Source organism: Amblyomma americanum, chromosome 4, assembly GCF_052857255.1.
Source record: "Amblyomma americanum isolate KBUSLIRL-KWMA chromosome 4, ASM5285725v1, whole genome shotgun sequence".
Lineage (NCBI taxonomy): Eukaryota > Metazoa > Arthropoda > Arachnida > Ixodida > Ixodidae > Amblyomma > Amblyomma americanum.
The window spans coordinates 56,851,702-56,865,967 of NC_135500.1; positions in this window are offsets into that span (position 1 = coordinate 56,851,702).

The window sequence follows — 14,266 nt, forward strand, 5'->3', positions numbered from 1 at the left end:
GTTCAGCTTTTGTCTTTTCCACCGTGCGGTGAGTCCGCGTCTCGCCTCCCATAGCTTGAGGAGTCGCTTATCCACCTCCGGGGCGTGTTCGGTTCGGTCCACTTCTTTGGTGTAGAGTTCCTGGACCTCCTTGAGCTGTTGGCTCCACTCCCCCACAGATACAATGTCGCCTCCTTGCATCTGTCTACAGTGGGCCCTGAAGGCGTCCCAGTCGACGAGACGGGTCTTGCCTATTTTTCGTTTTGTGTCTTCGGCTGTGATGCTGGTTTTCAGTATATAGTGGTCGCTTCCTAGGTTTTCGAGTAGGTTTTCCCACTCGACCTGTCTGGCGCCCCTCACAAAAGTCAGGTCGGGGCAAGTGTCTGGGCTGACGCTGTTACCCTGTCTGGTTGGTTGGGTTTCGTCAGTTAGGAGATCGCAATCCGTTTGCTCTGCAGCGTCGCTGATTGTTCTTCCTTTTTTATCGTCTTTGCTGTAACCCCATTTTGGGTGCTTGGCGTTGAAATCGCCTGCTATTATTAGGGTGTTGTTGCCCGCTAGTTTTCTAGCCTCTGTAAAAAGCCTGCTAAAGTCCCCATCCTTCTGCTTAGGCGGGCTGTATAGGTTGATAATAAAGGTGCTCTTGGATTGTGCTTTCTTTTTAGGTATAATCTCTGTGATCGTGTGGTCGATCCGAGTGTCCGTTATTTCGTCGTGTGCTGTGGCTACCAATTTCTTGCTTACGAGGGTCGCCGTACGGCGAGCTTCCTGACACGTATAGCCCCTCAGCGAAGGTGTGCAGTTGGTTTCCTGTAATATAATTACGTCTGGCGGGGTTCCTTTGGCATAAATGTACTGCTGCAGGAGGCCTTGTTTTTGCCTGTACCCCCTGCAGTTCCATTGCCATATCTCTAATTGTTGGAGGCGTTCTGCCATGATGGTGTACTAGGGTTGGAGTTGAGGGTTTCTGCGCCGAACCTGCGTTCGTTATATAGGCGTTCTCTAGCGTCGTTAGTCGTTCTCTGCGCGTTCTGATTCTTAATGTGTGTTCTAACGTTTTGCTCTAGAAGGGCAAATTTCTGCTGCATAAATTGCATCTGCTCTTGCGTCTGTTTCTGCATGTTCATTATGAGAGCCTCGAGCTGCCCATCTTGTGGCTGTGTTGCTTCCACCATTGGGGGTGGTGGGGTCTGAGTTTTGGGCTGTGTCTGCCCTGTCCTGATTTCGCGGAGTTCTTTAAGGACCTCGCTCAGCTGCTTTCTGAGTTGGCCTAGTTCCTGTCTGAGGGCTTTGTTCTCTTCCATTAACTGTTTCTCGCGAGTGGATTGTGTGTTTGTGTTTGAGTGCGGAGCAAAGAGCGTTTTGGGAGGGCCGTCTCCCCAGCTCACCTTGACACCGCCGGTCTTCTTTTTCTTCTGTTGCTCTTGTCCTTGCTTCTGCTCCTGTTGCTGTTGTCCCAGGGGCGGGAAGGACTCGTCCCGCTCGGATCCTCGACTCCGGCTCCGGTTGCGGCTGCGTCCGCGGCTGCCGCTGCGCCCGGATTCCTGGCTCTCGTCTCGGAACCACCGCGGCCTTCTTTTGCGGCTGCGGTCCCGGCTCTTGCGTTGCTGCTGCAGGGGGCCCCACCGCAGCTCGCACGCTGATTTGAGTCGTTGTTTGCAGTCCCTCGTGCCCGTGATGTGGTCGCCGTCACACACTAGGCACTTGGGTGTACACTGGTGGTCCGTCGTTGGGTTCTGAAGTCCGCATTGTCTGCAGACCTTGGCGTTCGGGTTTGGGCAGACGTCCATGCGATGCCCCTGTTGGCCGCAGGTGTAGCATACCTGCCTTGTTGGCCTGTACGGGTGGCACCGGTATTCGCTGCTGTGGTAGATGACAAACTTCGGAAGAGTAGGGCCGTCGAAAGTGATGAGGGCCGTGCTTGAATTTCCAAGCATTCTTGCCGTTATGACTCTGACGCCCTGGGTGCGAAGTCGTATGTGGGCCTTGAGTTCCTCGGATGTGGTTTTCGGTGCTGGGCCGTGAATAACTCCCCGTAGCGTTCCCTCCGGGGCCGCCGCGTGTGTGTTCACTGCAAAGCTTTTGCCTCCAAAGTTGATCTGCCTGATGTGCAGAACCTTCTTGGCTGCGTCTTCGTTAGCTGTGCTCACGATTATGATGTTCGAGCCGTGGCGAAGTCGGACGAGAAGATCTTCTTCCTTGCATCCTCTTCCGGTGGCCGCAACCACCGCTTCCACCACTTTGTATTGCGGTAGATCCTTGACTGCGAGTCCCCTCGGCCGGAGGACTATCTTGATGTCGTCTTTCGGGAGAGGAGGCAGTCGCAGCCTCGGCCCTCCCTCCCATTGTTTCTTCTCCGGTGCGCCAGCTGCGCTTCTTCTCGCTTCGTCGGAAGATGGCGACCTTCCTGCGCCGTTTCCCGCCAAAATTTGCGGTTTGTCGCCGCCATTTTGGCGTCTCTTCGATTTCTTTGACTGGACGACCGCCCAGCCTTCTGCTTTGTCTGCGTCCATTCCGTTAACTTGTGGTCGTTGTAGAGTCGATGGGGTGCTGCATCCCGGGGCTTGAGTCCCTGTAGCGACGAGGCCGTCGTGGCCTCGCGGTACGTGGGTCACGTCGATGTTGTCGTGGAAGTCTTCTTCCATGTTTTCGGGCGGTTCCGTAAAAAATCCTGGTTGTCTTGTGATTGTGGGTTGTTCCTGACTCGAAGTTTTCGTTCGGGACATCGCTCCGATGCGTCTTCACCGCGGGCCGAGGCCGGGAAGGCCGTGGAGCCCCGAGCTCGTGCTAAGCCTCGTTAGGCTTAACGCCTGGCCGACCACGTGGGAACTTCAAAGTCCGATAAAATCCTAAAAAATGGACCCACCGGCTTGGAAGTGGTATCCTCGTGGTCCGCTTCACTTTCGGCGTCGGTTCCAGCAAGAATTTTGGAGATCCGTAGGGATTAACCGGGTCAGAGGACCCAAAAATCGCGGAGCGCATGTGAGGCACGTCCGTGCTCTTCGACGATCGCACTTTTCCGAACCCGGGAACTCCGGATCAGTAGTCGAGCGCCCTAACCACTGAGCCACTGCGGCGGGCCCATCAAGATATGCGTGACTGTTACTGCGTCATTTCTTTTCCTCAAAAACCAGTTTACACCTGAACCGTGCCGGAAGGGAAGGGATGAAGGAGGATTGGAGAATTGGTTTTTGAGGAAAGGAAATGGCGCAGTATCTGTCTGACATTTCCGTGGACACCCGAACCGCGCCTCTGACGGAACAGATTGTTGAAACTTCTTTTCCTTTTCATGTTTATCCTTTGTGTCCATTGTATATGTCATTTTCTTAAATACGCTTCGCAAGACGAAACCCGGACACCTCTCGCTTGTTTTTGGCCTGCGGCGGCTCACCTCGGGCGACGGGACTCTGGGAACCTGAGGGAGAGGGCCAAAGGTTGATACGAGTGGAGAGCTCCTTTGTCCGGAGGGGCAAGGAGGGAGGCGGAAAATCATTTATTAAGAGAATAAATACTGGGTGGGTTCAGGAGGAGAACCCATTGGTCGCCATCATAATCCGGCTCCTCTCAACCAGAGATTTCTGGTCGATGGGAGTGTTGCTTTCAAGGGTTGCCTCACACCGGTTGCCTCCCACCGTTCATATGTCGGATCGGGATGGCTGTCCAAGTATGGGTTTTCTTGACATTCCCAAACTGTGTAAGAGAGTGTGCTAACTGCTCCACAAAAGGAGCAGGACGAATCGTAGGTGTCTGGATACCATTTACTCATCACGTAGGGATTGGGCAGAGTACTAGTTTATAGTCGCCTGATTATGTGCTCTTCAAATTTGCTGAAGGTTTTGTGAGGAGGAGGATATTTCATTCTTATTACCTTAGAGTACTACGTAATTTCTGCGAAATTTAGTAAGGGCGAGGGGTTAACTGTGTCAGAAAGAGGCTGCGTTCCCGATGCTCGGAGGAGGAGAGCTCGAGCAGCTGTGTTGGCCGCTTCATTGCCCGTCGTTGAGAGGTGCCCTTGCATCCAGAAGATCTGGACGTCGGAAGGATTAGAATAATATTAACAATTGGTTTTTGAGGAAAAGAAATGGCGCAGTATCTGTCTCATATATCATTAGACACCTGAACCGCGCTGTAAGGGAAGGTATAAAGGAGGGAGTGAAAGAAGAAAGGAAGAGAGAGGTGCCGTAGTGGAGGGCTCCGGAATAATTTCGACCACCTGGGGATCTTTAATGTGAACTGACATCGCACAGTACACGGGCGCCTTAGCGTTTTGTTTCCAAAATTTCTTTACACGGAGCGCCAACGCGACCTCTGAGGTAATTGCGTACCGCTGCTTGTGAGTCGGACATAACCGTTGCCTAGCTTTTCTTTGATTTCGCTAGTGCGATAGCTGCTTCTTGAGCCGATGTGGTATCCACCGTTTGGATAAGACTTCTTGCAATTATATCCCCTCGCGGTGAAACTGCTGCAATTGCCGCGACCCCGTTAACGGGTCCAGCCGCATCGACGTAGATCGTGTCCTTGCTTCCTTCCCAGCGCTTAGAGAGGTGTCTAGCTCATGCTAGTCTGCGCCCTCTGTTGTGTTCTTCATCCATGCGCTTTGGTACGGGGTGAGTCGTGATGCGTTGTCTCATCTGCATGGGCATGTCGATCTTGTTGGCGACTTCCCGGGGTGGGCGGATTCTCAAATTCTGTAATATTTTCCTGCCCGGCTTATATGCTGAGAGCCTGACAATTTGGTTGACACGGTGGACCTCTCTTAGTTCCTCGATGGTGTTATGGATCCCCAGCTGTAGCAAGCGCTCAGTGGATGTGCATTGGATTGTAAAACATTTATTGCGTCGTGAGCAGGTTGCAGGAGACACATACTATAGATGGCCGCTAGCCCACCGCTGGCGGCGACCTCACGCGTGTTCGCTATAACTAAGGATATTGCCGCTTCTTGCGCCGTCTCGGAGGAGGTGGTTTCTATCGACGCGGCCGCCAACGGGACGCCGTTCCCGTTCACCGCGACCAGCGCAAACACTTTTCTCGGAGTTCGTCGGTATTCCGCTGCTCCCACGTACACCACATTTCGTTTCGGCCGTATTTGGTGTGTAGGGCGCGAGCCGTCGCTGTGCGTTGGCCTTCGTGGTGCGAGGGGTGTATGTTCTTGGGTAGGGGTCTATTCAGAACAGCTTTCCTAATGTGCGTGGGTAACTGCGTTTTCGCGTCCCTATCTGGGAGCTGTTCGCACATCTTTAGTCTGTATAGGATGGCCGTTCCCGCGCTCGTACGAGTGAGTCGTCCGAGCTGGGAAACGAGGTGCGCCTCGTACAGCTCCGAGAGTGTGTTGTGAACCCCAACAGACAGCAAACTTCCATGGACGTATTGTGCGGGAGCCCAAGGGCAGCCTTGTATGCCTGCCAGATGGTAGCTTCGACCTTGTTGGCCCTCACCACGGGGGATGGTACACGGCCACCGTAGTTCACAACAGCAACACAGTTAACGGCCTCACCTCTTCAGAGCCCGCAGTGCAACACAAGCAGAAGCGGTCGCGATTGCTCTCGCGGCCTCACATTAAGATTCCAAATACAAAACCACCGACTCGCGAGGGGCCTGTCGGAACATCGAACAAGGCTGCACTCCCTTCCTAGCCTATCCCGTCGAACAAAACTGCATACGTGATACGGACCCCGCACACCGTTACCTTATAGGGGCCCCTGCTCATCAGGGGTTGGCAGGAAACGAGGCCGCAGACGCAGCCGCCCGCGCGCTCTCTCACCGGGCTGTCTTGTTCTCCCCTCCCGATCAGGACGCCGATTTTAATCCGGCCTATTCCTTTAAAGATATTCCAACATACTTTCAAGACAGTCATAGCCTTCAGCCCCGCCCATGTAAAGGCCTCAAGAAGGCGGATGAGTGGCTTCTTCTTCATTTTATCATCAATAAATTGCTGTGCCCGGCAGCACTACAACATTCTGACCCCTCCTTTAACGGCAGCTGCCCGCAATGTAGAGCGGTGTCTTCTCACACCTATCACAAGGTGTGGGCCTTCCCCTTTAACCCGGCTATTTCCCCTATCCCCAACCCAACTCGGGAGGACTGGGAAGCGACCCTGCTCGGCTGCCATGACTTACAGTCCCAACAAGCCATAGTCACGCACGCCCTGGCAGCGGCCACCGCCACTGGGGTCCCCAACTAGGAACCTCCACCTAGTGCTCGTAAGGATCGGTCCTTTACGGGCTGATCCAAACATACCTCCGGTTCCTTCTTAATAAATGTCTTCACCACCACCCTCGAGCAGTGGCGTACTAGCGAAGTTGATCAGCTGTTCGCGCCGCCGCGGGTTCGAATACCAGTCGCGGCAAAATTTATTTTCTTTCTGTAGTTATCTGAGAAGCTTCAGTCAGACATCGCCTTTTTTAGGATTGTTAGTGAAGTAGTGCTTTCGCATGCACTTAAAAATGAGCAAGTGAGTCGGGTAGTGTACTCAGCTCTCGGGTCATGCAGTGCGCTGATCGCTGTTCGACGCAGTCTACTCCCCACGAGCTTGCCGTGTGTGCTGATCTAACCTGCGTTCGGGCGCATGCTTTCCACGTTCTTCACTCGAAGCAGCGCGCCATTGCATAGCCCAAGCACCATCACGCGCTGCTGTACACTCGTCGTAATGGGGCCGAACTCTGCGCAGATTTCACCCTTGCAAGCTGAATGCGAGGTTATTTTGGCTGTATTGAGCAGAAGTTTCGTGTCTTAGTAGAACACTATCAGAAGACCCTGGTAATAAGACTCTTTCTGTGATAGCCAGTATTTACCCCCGGCCTGGACTAGTCGAAAGCCCGGGAATTTCCTTATCTGAGCACTCCACACACTTCTCTGCCGTCATGAAATACTTTTAACGCAGAAAGGCGTTCCAATAGCTGTACGTCAGATTTCCGCCGGCCGAATTGCGCACCCGCACTTAAGGAATCATATGGGCAGCAACGCATGTCCAGCCTCACGTGCGTGACAATGTAGAACTTTCATGCTTTTACCCCAGCAAAATTTATGCATGGCCCCGTGTCGTGTACAGCTCCACGTTTTCAGTAATATCACGACTTCGCTGGCCAGACGATCGCCCAGCGTCTCACAAAGGAGCGCAGTGCCGAAACCGTAGAGTTTCTCATTATTACCTAGAGGGAAAAGTGTTGCTGCGATAGTTCACCTACCTTGCAGACCCGAAAGACGCGGGTTCGATCCCGGCCGCGGTGGTCGAATTTCGTTAGAGGCGAAATTCTAGAGGCCCGTGTACTGTGCGGTGTCAGTCTACGTTAAAAGAACCCGAGGTGGTCGAAATTTCCGGAGTCCTCCACTACGGCGTCTGCTTTGAGACGTTAAACCCCCATACACAACCAGTTCACACACCATGGAGAGGCGCAGAAATTACGGGAAGATGGTTTCGTATTTGGCTCGTCTACTGTTGGGCGTGAAATGTGGATTCAGCCATATTTCTCGCGGCAAACCTCGATGAAATACCGTGAAAGTTTTTGTACCAGCCTAACACTGAACTTTCACTCCCGTTCAACTTACTGAAGAGGTGAAAAGGTGGTATTATAAAATATTTTAACCTGCTTACCGAGGAGACTGTCGCGGCTCAGCTGTGGATTTCGAGGCAGAATCCATGTTTTTGGCCCCGCATTAGACAAGCCAAATACGAAACCTCTTCTTACCGGAATTCCCGCGGTGTATTCAGTGCTGCTTAAGGAACTCGCATACACGGTGCCGCCACTTTTTCCTCAAGGTAACTATGGAACTCTGTGGGCTAAAGGGACAAGATTGCAAGCATGCGCACAGAGCACTTGCCAGTTGCAGCGTCGTCTGATCGCTTGTTCTGCTGACAATGCACAACCCTCGCTGCTCATCTGCTAGCGCGCCAGCATAGGAGTGGCTCGAGTTGGGCAAGCCGCGGAAACGCTTTAAGGGGCGAAAAAGACATGGTTTGAAAAGCCTTCCTTATTACTTTGCGGCTATTTATACAATAGCAGACACATTTTTTTAACTGCAGTTTCTTTGGACATTCCGCGAATGCGTGTAATTCCTCGACTGCCGTAATTGCTTTGTCTGGACAAGTAATAAACCTAGATGATTTGTTTCTCACTGTTGGAGAGGAAATACCAGCGTCCATTTTAAAGACTGGTAATGAATACAGGGTGTGGAACGGATACCAAAGGAAGTGCATATCTGTCAAGACGAAGGAAAAGCCTCTCATGGAAATCAATGGCGCCGAGATCACTCGTTACGATAAAGTGCAGACAGTGCTGTTGACCACAATTGCCACCCCTTGAGACGAAACAACGAAAATGATAACGAAAGAAAATGATAACGAGCGCTTTCTCAAGCTTCGGTGTACAATAAAAGATTGGAGAACTTTCCAGCCCGGCTCTTGCACCGTCTTTTTAAAGGGGGCTTACAGCCCTTCCATCTTTATATCTACGTTTTAATTTCGGGTATATCTTGAAAGCCCTTTCCACACGATCTCTTACAGCCCTTCCATCTTTACATCTACGTTTTAATTTCGGGCATATCTTGAAAGCACTTTCCACAGGGTCTCTTACTGCACCTGCCGTATTTCAGAGGACGGCTTCCTATTTGGTCTGGCTTTTGCATCGTCATAGTCATAGTTTTGCTCATATGCTACGGTAATTGATTTGTCCTTACTTTAAATGGCATTACCGTACTTTTCTTTGATCAGGTATGCTTGGCTTCTATCAGTTCTCAGGTTGTACCTTGATTTACTGCGTCATATATACTCCCCCCCCCCCCCCCCGGTACTTTGCTTACCACTGGTTTATTATTTTGACGTTTTGTTGCTCTAGCTCACCTGTGAGATTCAAGAACTTCGTGTTCTCACACTTTCTTCCTTCCTTTCCTTCTTTCTTTCTTTCTTTCTATCTTTCTTTTTTCTTTCTTTTTTCCGTTCTTCGTTTCTTGAAAGAGTTTGCCAGTGGTCGTAGCATTCACCTTACTATTTCAAGTGCTGACTACGTGACTGCTATCGCCTGGTTGTTATTCTCTACATGTGAAACATAAAAATCTCTTGTCAAGTAAAATACCTGAACTCTGCCACATTCGCACTGCGCCTTTTTGCTTGACCTGCCTCTTCCTGTAGATTGATCATTGCCAGCACTCTTTCACGATCCTACAGTCGCCAAGCTTCACCTCTGATAGTTGCGCATCATGTATGATTCTGGGAATGACACGTGATGCTGTAATTTACCGCGACAGCTGTTAAGCGTCCGTCCCTATTTTTCACAAGGTGTTTTGCTGGGCGAGTTGGTTGAGCTATACATTCTGAGAAAAACCTTCTTGCCCTTCTTGTTCTCGTCCGTTGTCTGCGAGGGCTGTTTTTCTCAAAATGTACATGCATGCTTCACGTCGGTGTAGTAGTAGTGTAGTAGAAACCGTCTGCGCAACCGGTGGGTGGTTGCCAAGGGAACCACGGGGAAGCCGGTGTGACCACAAGTGTATAGTTATTACTCAAAGGCAACTATGACCGCATGCTACGCATTCGTTTGAACGCAGGTTCCCCTTCCTCATCGCTTGAATCACTAGGAACCTGATGTACCTAAAACCTCTGTCCTTACAGCTGCCTTTCACGGGTGCGGTTGGTGTCCAAGATGTCGCAGACTGGTCAGCTGTATCACAGAAGAATGTCCCAAGCAGCGATAATACTTTCAAAGAAAGAGGTGCTCCGCCAGCGAAAGATCACTTTGGCCTGACAACACCACACGACGGTGCACCTTCAACGACTGCTGCCAGTGTCCAACCTGTGCCCTTGAAACGTTCTGTGAGGTTTCGCAGAAGAGGCTCCAGCCAGCTCCAGGAGGTTACCGAAGCCTTCAGCTGTGACGAAGAGCTGCCGCCTTTGTCTCTGCGAGCGTCTTTCTTTGGCGAGGGCCAGTGCTCACGCAGGAGCCCTGTGCAGGCTGACGAAGTCGATGGCTTCGGCGGGGGCAATTTGGGCACGGCAGTGGTACGCCCGCGACCGTACACCACCGTTAAAGCGCCTACTCAAGAAGCGCTGCTAGACTCACAGGTGATATTAGTGCAGGACCTGGCGGCTTGCGGCCTTGACTTGTCAACATCACCTAGCTACGCCGTTGAGATAGATGCGTCCTCATCCGCAAGCATTTCATCACTCATGATGACTCCGTGCGGGTTCAGGTTTAAGCGGGCGAAGGCGCAGCAAGAATGTTTTGCCCGGCGGCAATTCTCTGAACCTATCCCAGGTCAGCGCCTGCCCGTCATTCGCGAAATGAACCCCGAAAGTTGCGACACATCTTGCGAATCGTCCGTCCCCGCTTCATCGACGTCCGCACGAGATGAAGACGTCTCCAAGGCTGACGCTCGACTCACGTGGTCCTCCCCAGCGCTTGTGGTCTCACTGAGCGAGGACCCGAGCCGCACTTTTGAGATGCGAGGCATCCCCGCGAACGAAACCCTTGTGGTGAGCGCGCACGAAGCCATGGACCACGGAGCGTGTTTGAGCGTGGTTGGAGGAAGCCACGCGGAGGAGCCCAAATACACCGCTGCCTCTGGAGTAAGGCTTGACGGCGGCAGCTGGGAAGAGGCGAATGAGTGCCAGCGCCTGCGTCGTCTACAGCTGCCACCACGTTGCGACCCCGTGCACCCACCTTCTCCCGCTCCACGGACGCTCAAGAACGTTGTCAACCCCACATGTGTCCTTGGGGACGGCCAGTCAGACGCTTCGCGAGGGATGCTCAGTGCAAGTTCTAACCAGGACGCACTCTTAAATCGGACGGGCGTTTCGAGACTATTTGATGCGGCGGAGGCAGTGCCTTCCAGTTTTGTATCGGTGCAACCGCGCAGTGATGAGAGCGGGAAACAGCACATTCAGTACGAGATCAGCGCTATCACCGACAGGTCCAGCGCGGTCGAAGAGAAGAGGTGTTTCTCATCACATACCTTGCAGGGGGCGCCTCGTTCTCAGCGCTGTGTCCCATCTGCGCTGACTGCGGCAGCTCCAAGCACGACATTCATGGTGTCTAACGCAACCCCTAGCTCAGCGAGCTGCGACTCGCTATCCTCCGGCTTCCGCGACGCAGGCGTTGTGGCCGCAAGCGCCGCTTCACGGTCACTCCGTTCTTCCTCCGAGACGCCGATTACGAAAACCATCTCTCGGCAGCGTACTCGGCGAGCATTCTTGGAACGGCGCTCAGCGTCCATCGAGACAGCTTCTCTGTCGAGTCGCACAACGGAAAACAGGAGGCAGCGGCTTTCGGCGCTATTCACCACCATGGGTGGCCATGGCCGTCGCACCCCCACCCGAGCAGGTGGTGGCGCAGACACGCTGGCCTCCGCCGATAGGACGCAGACTAGAAGCGATCGCTTCGGCGTCGAGATGTCTTCGTCAAGCGCACCACCCCGCGAGCAGCCGGAGTCATCGACTTCATTCTCGGTGCTGGACTCGCGGCCGTCCCTGACTGGCGCCGAGCGGTCGGTGACGGCGCACTCGTCTGCGGCACCGGGCGAAGAAGGCCGAGACGGGGGGAGCACGCTCAGGTCGAGCGTGAGGGAGCGGGCCATACGCTCATGCGTGAGCATGCCCTTCTCGCGAGCTCGGATGCCCTCCTCGGAGTGCCTATGGCGTTCGTGCTCGTCAGACCCGCCCGACCGACGGAGGCCTACAAGAGATCGGTTTGGAAACCCGGACTGCTTCCCGTAGGGGGTCACCTGGAAGCCTTGTAATTAGTCGTAATTAGTGCATGTCATGTTTTACATGGTCACAAAATTGGTCTTTCCTCTCAGACGATGCAGCATTTACTTCATTCTCGACAGTATGGAACGGTGTAACGTCAATGGTAACTCTAGTGCACTGGTAACTGTTGGCAGGCTTCATCACGTGAACAATTCAGTTGTACCGGCAACTGTGTTAGCCTGCTTACACGCACCCTATATCTTTCATGAACTCTGTTAACAGTTGGAATATCTGCAGACTAACGTTAGAGCTGTCACAATAGCGTCATCGTGCGGGTTAAATGTTAGCACGAACATCAACAAACACCGAAGGAAAAATCTCGTGTTTCTCTTTAGATAAACCACACCTAGGGTGCCACTGCCCTGGCTGTTTTCCTGGTTCCTTCTGCCATGGAACTAAGAATGGTGTTCAATAGGCCTTGCTTCATGAGGTGACGATATGAGAAATTGTTGTACTGAAATAAAAGTCTGCAATGTCTCCTTTCCCAAGGGCGCATAACTCTTTGATACAGTGCCCGTGTACCTGTGGTGACGTGTTTTAGTGACGGCTTCACCTCTATGCCAGCCCTTATAGTGGCGGCGAAAATAATACGGAGCACGCTCCTGCACTTAACCTTTCTCACGCTTTGGATGTTGAAAATATGAAGGTTTGTTCTGTACATACGCCACTACATAGCTGGCGTCTTCCTGCAACATGAATCATGTTCCCCTTAATTATTGCTAGTTAAGGTGAGAAGAGAGTTTAACTGCTGAAACGTGCTCCGTATTACCATGACCGCGACTGTACAACCCACACTCAGCTTCTGACTGAGCTAACGCCGTGACATGATTAATCATTAACTAGATTTTAGCGATGTATCTGGGTCGATAAAGCGCTGTTCCAACCATGCGTCATGCAGCCTCTTCCTTTTCTGTCTACTGCTGCAGCATCAGTGATGGCACCCGTACAACAATGCGCCTCTTGAGAAAGGAAATATTTTTCAGCGGGAGGATACCTCTTGCAGTCAACGCATAAAATATATTGCGGTCCATGAGGCAAAACCTTATGGCGAATTCCAGTCGGCGATCCGGAGCAGCTCTCCAAGTCCGCGAAGGAGCAAGATATCTGTGGATTCCAGAGATAGTACTTTTGTGGTCCAGTCAGAACTCAGAACATAAATCGAAATCACTTATAACATCATTTTAGCAGTGCACTCCCCTCTTGCATCCGCAGAGCCGTCTATGGTCTGGGATACCGTCACTATGTTGGAATGTGGGATCACGTAGATGTGTTTTTTTTTCTTTTGTGCTTTAATGTCGTGCTGCAGTGTGCATTGCGCGAAAAATTATTGCTGGAGGTTGAGTCAAGCTCGCTGGGACGACATGTTCGGAGCTTTGGGTAGCAATGAAGCTGTAAAAACTCCTCGATTCGGAAAAGTGCGCCGCCTGTTGCTGTGATTACCATTGCAAGTTATGGATCACTCATAAAGGAATTTTCCTTGAATGGCTTCCTAGATCGTTTTACTCCGATTATACACAGAGTGAAGTTGTCGGCATGGACTCTTAAGACAGCTCGAGTACGTGAATGCATATGCCCGCCCGCTCACTTTGTGAAAGCAGTCGCCGCGCACTGCGGCGTGGTGTTAGTCCGATGCCACGCAGCTAGTAGTTCTACCTCTGCATGGCTCTATGTAAGTCGTTGCTACGAGGCCGCCGCACCCATTCTGATCTGCATGCTAATTCCGTGAAGGCAGTCGCCGCTGTACTATAGAGAAATTACCTGCCAATATCTTTCTCTATGGCCGTACTGCGGGCCGCGCTCCTCCTCAAAGGAATGGCGCGATGGCTGATGGGTTAATGTTCATATACGCAGAATCGGTCGTTCTCTATTTAAGTCATATATCCCTGGGCGTCTTCATACCACTCTTGGCGCAGCAGTGGTTTTGTGCGACACACACACACACACACACACACACACACGCACACACGCACACGCACACGCACGCACGCACGCACGCACGGACACACACACACACACACACACACACACACACACACACACACACACACACACACACACACACACACACACACACACACACACACACACACACACACACACACACACACACACACACACACACACACACACACACACACACACACACACACACACACACACACACACACACACACACACACACACACACACACACACACACACACACACACACACTCTCTTCTGATGGACTGTGAGCTCGCGGAAGCTTCTGTAGACTCGTCGCACTCCTACCCCCAATCCTTGCGTCCTGGGAATTCTATGCTTACCTTTCAGCATTCGCTTTTCTATTTCCCATCAATCACAACTGCGGCTGGATCTATCGAGGCGATCCAATGCTAGTGGCACCATTCATAATCCCATTGCGTTGCTTTATGAGCTGGCGCCTTTATGGAGCTGGCGCCAAGAGAAATAAAGGTAGTAAACGATCAGCAGTAAAATTAGTGGTGCAAGAACAGACAAGCCTTTAAAAAAGTATATAACAGCTAACAGAAAATATTCTGTAAACATACAAAT